The sequence below is a fragment of the Symphalangus syndactylus genome, chromosome 12, assembly GCF_028878055.3.
Source record: "Symphalangus syndactylus isolate Jambi chromosome 12, NHGRI_mSymSyn1-v2.1_pri, whole genome shotgun sequence".
Taxonomy (NCBI): Eukaryota; Metazoa; Chordata; class Mammalia; order Primates; family Hylobatidae; genus Symphalangus; species Symphalangus syndactylus.
Window position 1 is genome coordinate 144,548,461 of NC_072441.2, and position 7,776 is coordinate 144,556,236.

General features: G+C 48.5%; 1 pseudogene; it reads right to left on the reverse strand.

Annotated features, from left to right (window-relative positions):
* Positions 1-364: 364 nt before the first annotated feature.
* Positions 365-895, reverse strand: LOC129469219 (large ribosomal subunit protein eL20-like; annotated as a pseudogene).
* Between the last annotated feature and the right edge of the window lie 6,881 nt (positions 896-7,776).

Consider the following 7,776-nt stretch of genomic DNA (forward strand, 5'->3'; position numbering starts at 1 on the left):
ATGAAGGAACAAGGAACTGGGCTCAGAGGAATCCTTCAGGAATGGTGATTCTTGTTTTTAATCCTGGATGAGCTCTCACTTCCTCTCTGTGTGCTGCCAATGCCCAGGACAAACCCCTGCTGAGAGTATTCCTTTTTTTTTTATTTTTTGAGACAGAGTCTCACTCTGTCACCCAGGCTGGAGTGCAGTGGTGCGATCTCGGCTCACTGCAACCTCCGCCTCTTGGGTTCAAGCGATCCTCCTGCCTCAGCCTCTCGAGTAGCTGGGATTACAGGCACCTACCACCATGCCCGGCTAATTTTTTTTTTTCCCCACCAGGGTGTTCCTGAGTTTATCTGAGGCACACCCGGCCGAGGGCCCTGTACCTAGAAGAAGGTGTTGGATCTCCTGGTGAAGCGTGGCTTCTGCTGATGGCACAGCACCAAGTGGGGCAGCAGGAACTTGATCTTGGAGTCGTGGAATTGCTTGACAGCCGGCCGCCAGCACTTGCTGGCCGCGATCTCCTCCATCTTCATGACCTGGATGAAGTGGGCCCAGGCGCGGTACCGGGTGCCCATGCCTCGGTAGCACTGGGTGACAGCACCCATGCTGGTTAGGTCCCGGTATTCCCCGTACATGTTGTGGGTGCTGCTCCGGGAGTCAGAGTGCAGCCAGATGCCGAAGTTCTTCACCCACAGTGGGTACTTCTCAAACACCTGCCCACAGTTGACGGTCTCCCCCGAAGACCTCTTCATCTTCTTTAATTGAGATGGGAAGTACCAGAAGTGGAACTTGGCGACTACATGATTAGGCGCAAAGATTTGCATGTGGTACAGGGGCAATGTGTGGCATTTGGGGGTGGGCAGGCAGCAACACACCTGACCTTGTACTCTTGTTGTGTGCCCAAGGCCTTCATGGCTTTCTCTCCACCTTCGCCACCACCCGCAAAAGGAAAAGGCTAATTTTTGTATTTTTAGTAGAGATGGGTTTCACCATCTTGGCCACTCCTGACCTAAAGCGATCCACCCACCTTGGCCTTCAAAAGTGCTGGGATTATAGGCCTGAGCCACTGCACCCGGCCCTCTTCTGAGTATTTAATAGAAATACCTCCATCTGTGGGACCACAGATAATTATTAAAATAGAGAATAATTTTATGTATTTATTTTTACTTATTACAAAACTTAAATTCATGGCATCAAAAAAAGCTTAAGCAAATAAGTAAAAATAAGAAAATAGAGATTACATATAACCTCATCACCTACAGATAATCACTATTAACAGTTGGGTTAACTCTCCTGGATTTCTTTTTAAGGCATATTTAACAAGATGTCAAATGCAAGTTTCCTGTCATTTTGGCTTTGGGGCAGAGGCAAGGACCACTACATCCAGGCATGCTGAAGGATGGAGAAACCAGTTCTACCAGCATTAATCCCATCACCCCCAGAGTGTGTGTGTGTGTGTGTGTGTGTGTGTGTGTGTGTGTGTGAGAGAGAGAGAGAGAAGACAGAAGAAAGAGGGCTAGTTGAGAGAGATTTATTTTAGAGGGAATTGTGGTTTTTTGTTTTGGAGTTAGGGTCTCACTCCGTCACCCAGGCTAGAGTATGGTGGTACAACCACTGCTCACTGCAACCTTGAATTCCTGGGCTCAAGTGATCCTTCCACCTAGCCTCTCAAGTAGTTAGGACTACAGGTGCGTGTTACCATGCCCAGTTAGTTTTTTTTTTTACTTTTTTGTAGAGATGGGGTCTTGCTGTGTTGCCCAGTCTGGCCTCGAACTCCTGGCCTCAAGCAATCATCCCCGCTAGGCCTCCCAAAGTGCTGGAATTATGGGCATGAGCCACCACACCAGGCCTCTTTTGGACCCAATTGTTGATTGCTATATGTTCCCCACTGCATCACCCACCTCCACCCCCAGACAGGAGGGGTGAGGGGAACTTGTGAAGGGAGCCATTTGGAAAGTGTGAGATGTGCCTCAGGGGTCTGTAGACCAAGGAGAAAAGCAAGTCTAAAGCAAGGGCCCACTCCTCTCTCTCACCTGCACTACCCTACCCGCAACAGAGAGAGTTTATCATGCTGAAATGTAAATATCCATTGAGTTATCTACCTCCCCAGCTAAACCAGAAACCAGAGTCTGGGGCTTGTATCTCTTGCCCCCTGCAAAAGGCCTCTCACTTAATTGATGCTTGATAAATGTTCTGAAGAATGACGGGAAGACTGAAAAAGCTGTGGAGTCAAAAATGGAAAGAACCTGGCCGGGCGCGGTGGCTCACGCTTGTAATCCCAGCACTTTGGGAGGCCGAGGCGGGCGGATCACGAGGTCAGGAGATCGAGACCACGGTGAAACCCCGTCTCTACTAAAAATACAAAAAAATTAGCCGGGCGTGGTGGCGGGCGCCTGTAGTCCCAGCTACTCGGAGAGGCTGAGGCAGGAGAATGGCGTGAACCCGGGAAGCGGAGCTTGCAGTGAGCCGAGATTGCGCCACTGCACTCCAGCCTGGGCGACAGAGCGAGACTCCATCTCAAAAAAAAAAAAAAAAAAAAAAAAAAAAGAAAAAGAAAATGGAAAGAACCAGGATTTAGAATCACACAAATCTGAGTTCAAATCCTGCCTCTGTCACTTTCTAGCTGTGTTCCCTTGGGGAAGTCATATCATCTCTCTAACCTTATATTTCTCACTTGTAAAATGAGGATAATTTGAGTGTCTGCTTTGCAGAGTTTTGAATGAAATGAGATCAAGCACTGGTACATAGGTGTTCCATCAGTGAAGAATGAATGAAGATATGGTAGTTTGGGGAATGCTGCAAACTGGCTTGGTTTTCTGAGAATTTCCTGTGTGAGCTGATACAGTTCTGGGATTTCTGGTCCTGGTTTCCTTCCCTGCTCCTTCCTCAGTCCTCATCATCCTCATCATCTTTATAGAAGCAGCAACAGCTGCCATTTGTATGGCAATTTATAGAAATTCCATGGCCTGGTCTCATTTAAATATCACAATAACCCTGTGAGGTGTATATTATAATCCCCATTTCACAGATAAGGGAACTGAGACCCAGAATGACTTGCCCAAGGGCACAAAGATCTGAGATTCGAGGGTACTTCTATTAGCTTTCCTAAAGAGATTTATTTCACATGTATGCAGCACCCACTGGTATTCTGGGCACTTGCAATTAGCAGCTCCTGTCCCCTTATATGGTAGTGGAGAGGACAGACAACCAAATCAAAACACCGTCTATATCTCTTCATGGTAAGATGGTAAGTGCTGTCATTGAGTGGGCAGAAACGCCAAACAAGATGACAATTTCTGTTGAGGGCAGTTGTCTGGAGAGCAGATCCGATCCACTGTTTGCTATCTCTGTGGCCTTGGGTAAGTCACTTCACCTCTCTAGGCCTTAATTTCATCTGCCAAATGGGAGTTATGATAATAGTACTTCCCTCATAAATCACTGTGGGGGGCCAGGTGAGGTGGCTCACGCCTGTAATTCCAGCACTTTGGGAGGCCAAGGCAGGCAGATCACCTGAGGTCAGGATTTCAAGACCAGCCTGGCAACATGGTGAAACCCTGTCTCTACAAAAATACAAAAATGAGCTGGACATTATGGCGGGTGCCTGTAATCCCAGCTGCTAGGGAGGCTGAGGCAGAAGAATCACTTGAACGCAGAAGGCGGAGGTTGCAGTGAGCTGAGATTGCGCCACTGCACTCCAGCCTGGGCAACAGAGCAAGACTCTGTCTCAAAAAAAAAAAAAAGTCACTGTGAGGATAACAGATGTAATGTATGTAGCATTTAATATAGTGTTTTGCACAAGCAAATGTATACAACTTTTTTTTTTCTTTGAGAAGGAGTCTCTCTCTATTGCCCAGGCTGGAGTGCAGTGACAGGGTTTCACCATTTTGACCAGGCTGGTGTCAAACTTCTGACCTCAAGTGGTCCACCCACCTCTGCCTCCCAAAGTGCTGGGATTACAGGTGTGAGCCACCGTGCCCAGCCACTTCTCAACTTATGTCCCTATAAACCCATCATACGTTGAAAATATTGTAAGCAGAAAATGCATTTGATAAACCTAACCTAACCATCATAGCTTAGCCTAGCCTATCTTAAACATTCTCAGAAGACTTGCACTAGCCTTCAGTTGGGCAAAATTATATAACACGAAGCCTATTTTTAAGCCTTCAAAGGATGGACCCAAGCACCCATTCCAAAACCCCTTTCCAGGATTACTGCAAATTCCCGGGAGGTTTTATTTCTCCTGCTCCAGTTCCTACTTCAGCCTGTACTATCTTTGGTCAGCACTATACCAAAACAGATGTAAAAGTTGGCCCCTTCAGCTGTTTCCACCAACACCCCAGTCAGGGCAGCCTCCGTGAATATAGAAGATCTTTCTTGAATATTTCAAGGGATAGGAGGCAGAGACATTCACATCATAGCTATAAACCTCAGGGTGAACAAAAACAAAAACAACTCCCGGTTTCCAAGACAGCCTTTTCTACTTTCCTCCATGGCCCCCAGCCTCAGCCACAAGCCAGCTCTTGTCTCCTGGTAAAGGACATTTGCCTTTGGCTATTCATTCCACTCTCCCTTCCTAAGGACCTCTCAGATTTCTCTTCCAGGCATTATCCCACTGTGTGAAGCCTCAGGGTTGGGGGGCTGGCTTTCTCTCCTATCTCCCCATCACCACCATCATCAAGTGAAAGCCGTACAGGGATCCTCTTTGGCCTTCATGTAGTCCGCACAAGGATAGGAGGAAATATTTGCTGTCATTCTGGCCGTCTCTGGCTTCCTGCTGCCCACCCCTCCCCAGAGCCCTCGAGTCCTGCCCATTTCCCAAATCCAGTCCTCCAGATTCTGGTAGAATCTCTGAGCCCTCAGTAGCTTCTCAGTGTATGTATGACCTTTTGCTTAAAACATCCAGAGCCATTGGGGAACAGATCCAAATCTAAGTTCTCTTCTTCTTCTTCTTCTTTTTTTTTTTTTTTTTTTTTTTGAGATAGAGTCTCACTCTGTCATCAAGGCTGGAATGCAATGGCGTGGTCTTGGCTCACTGCAACCTCTGCCTCCCGGGTTCAAGCGATATTCCTGTCTCAGCCTCCCAAGTAGCTGGGACTACAGGCGCGTGCCACCACACCTGGCTAATTTTTGTATTTTTAGTAGAGATGGGGTTTCACTATGTTGGCCAGGCTGGTCTCAAACTCCTGACCTCATGATCCGCCCACCTCGGCCTCCCAAAGAACTGGGATTACAGGTGTGAGCCACCGCGCCTGGCCTTCTCTTCTTTGTTGCCCCCACAACAGCTGCCTCTCAGACATTAAAGACCACACCTTTACCCTGGTTTTCCAAAGCATTTTCCTAGCGAAAGCCGTCCTGTTCTCTCAGGGTGGAGGTCATGCGCCTGAGGGTTTATGACATGCATGTGGCTCACTGGGATGTTTTTAAAAAATCAAATCAACATTTAAAAATTGGTGGATTACACATAAAAGTCCAGATTTGTGGCTTTTCTTATAAATTCAGAAAATCTGGCTTCATAAGACCCACATTTCTCCCAAGGAGCATATTGGCCTAAATGAAGAGCGGACTCCCTGCCCTTTAGACAGGTTTTGCCTTTCTTTTTTCTTTCTAAATACTGTACTTCACGCCATAAGACAGGTTTTTCTTATGCCCCCTGATGCACCAGCCTTATTTCTCTCTCCTGCTTGACTCCTGCAGGCTTTCACCTTTGTGACCTTTGCTAAGCGGCATTTTAGTGCCAGTTTCTACCCTCTGTTGCTTTATTATAATTAAGTTGGGTCTAGGAATTCGCTAGGCTCACAAAGGGGGAAAGGGGACCCTACAGCAAGAGCAGTGATGGCTCTCCCTGGAAGGGCCCAGGGTCCAGAGGGATGGGGTCTCCCGTGCAAGGAGGCGGTGGGACTGGTGAGGATGAAGGTGAGTCTTGGTTATGAAGGATCTAAATGCTCTCTCATCGGGCACGGGGAGCCAGCGTGGGGTTTAAGGCAGGGCGACACACCATGAGCTGTACGTATGAGAAAGGTGGCTGGGAATCTTGCAGGGCAGAATCTGTTGAAACCCTCCCATCCCCCGCTGTGTCTGCTGGAAGCCCAGTGAGAGGCAGGGCCGCCGGAGGAGTGGCAAAGGCGGTGGGAATGGCTGGGAGAACTGCAAGGGAGGGATTTCGGAGGCAGCCTTGTCAAGAGTGGGTATGCTTGACCTTGACGGAAAACACTGCGGGAGCTGCGGCAGCAACTCGTTCGCCTCCGCTCCCCTCCCGTCCCCTGCGCCGCAGCGGACTGCAGCGGAATCCCGGCCCCTAGCCGGGCGCCCTCCCGCGCGGATGCGGCACGCGAGGGGCGGGGGCGGGATGGCGAGGGTGGCGGGATGGCGGGGATGCCGGTCTTCCCTGGAAGGCCAGGGAGGGAAAGGGAGGCTGGTCACATGGCACCGCCACCGGGCGCAGCCGGATTGGCGGGTTGCGCAGCCAAGCAAGCCAAGGCTGCTCGGATTTCCAGGCACTAAGCGGCCCCCTCCCCTCGTTTGGGCGCCCGAGGAAAGCGCTGGCCCTGCCCCGGGCAAGGGAAGACGCGAGCCGTGCTCGTTCCTCAGTGTGAAACGCACAGTATCGCCACAGTCCTAGGGAGGTCTGATTATTGGGAGCTTGGGACGTCTGATTATTTATTGTGTAGAAGCAATTTTCTGATTATTCTCTTGGGAGGTCTGATTATTTATTGTGTAGGAGCAATTGTCTGATGATTGTCTGGGAGGTCTGGTTATTGTCTGGGAGGTCTGATGATTGTCTCCATGAACACCTCTCATCCCCCTTCCCTTCTCTGCTTTTCTCCTGACTTCCCACACCTACCCCTCTTTCTACCTTACCTACCTGGAGGTCAGCTTTATTTGCAGGTTTCCATTACTTGCTGTAATTTTTCAGCTTTGAGTAAATCAACCTGCTGGAGGTGGCAAAGATTAAAAGAGAAATCCCACAGATGCCTCAAGTCCCACACGTCCAGCCCCACCTATCTCCCCAAAATGCTCTTCTCTCTTTCAAGCAAAAACCTGAGAACCCTCTCCATCTCGCTGTCCCCAATCAAATTTATGACCAAAACCTATTAAATTTACCTCCAAAATATTTCTTACACCTCACACCAAGTATTTTTCCTTCTTAGCATTTATCCTGATTTGTAACTGTATGTTTATTTGTATGATCGTTTTTGTAAGGGTTTTTCCCACTGGATTGTAAGCTCCATGTGAGCAGGGACCTTGTCTGTTTTGCTCATTGCTGTATCACCAACACTGTACCAGGCACATAGTAGGTACACACTAAATGTTAATTAATTGATTGAATGAATGAATCCATGTATAACAAGTTCTGGGGAGGGGCACAGATTTTAAGATAAAATACACAGTATCTATCCCCAAGAAGTCACCTATCCAATGGGTTTGGCGTCATGAAGCCTGTAGTTCCAGCTACTTGGAAGACTAAGGCAGGAGGATTGCTTGAGCCCAGGAGTTTGAAGCTGTATCATACTATGATTTTGCCTGTAAATAGCCACTGCACTCCAGCCTGGGCAACGTAGCATGACCCCATCTATAAACAAAACAAAAAAAGAAGTCATCTATCCAACAAACATGTCCTGAGGTCTTTGCTACACAAGGCCCTGGACAGAGACCAGTGCATGCAGTGAGTAAGATTCCATTTCTACCTTCCCTCTTTGTCTTAAGAGTCCACATGTCACTAACCCAGACAAGACCCTGTGGTATTGGAGGTGCCAAGGGTGGAGTCAGAATCCAGGATTTAGAATCTGATAAGCT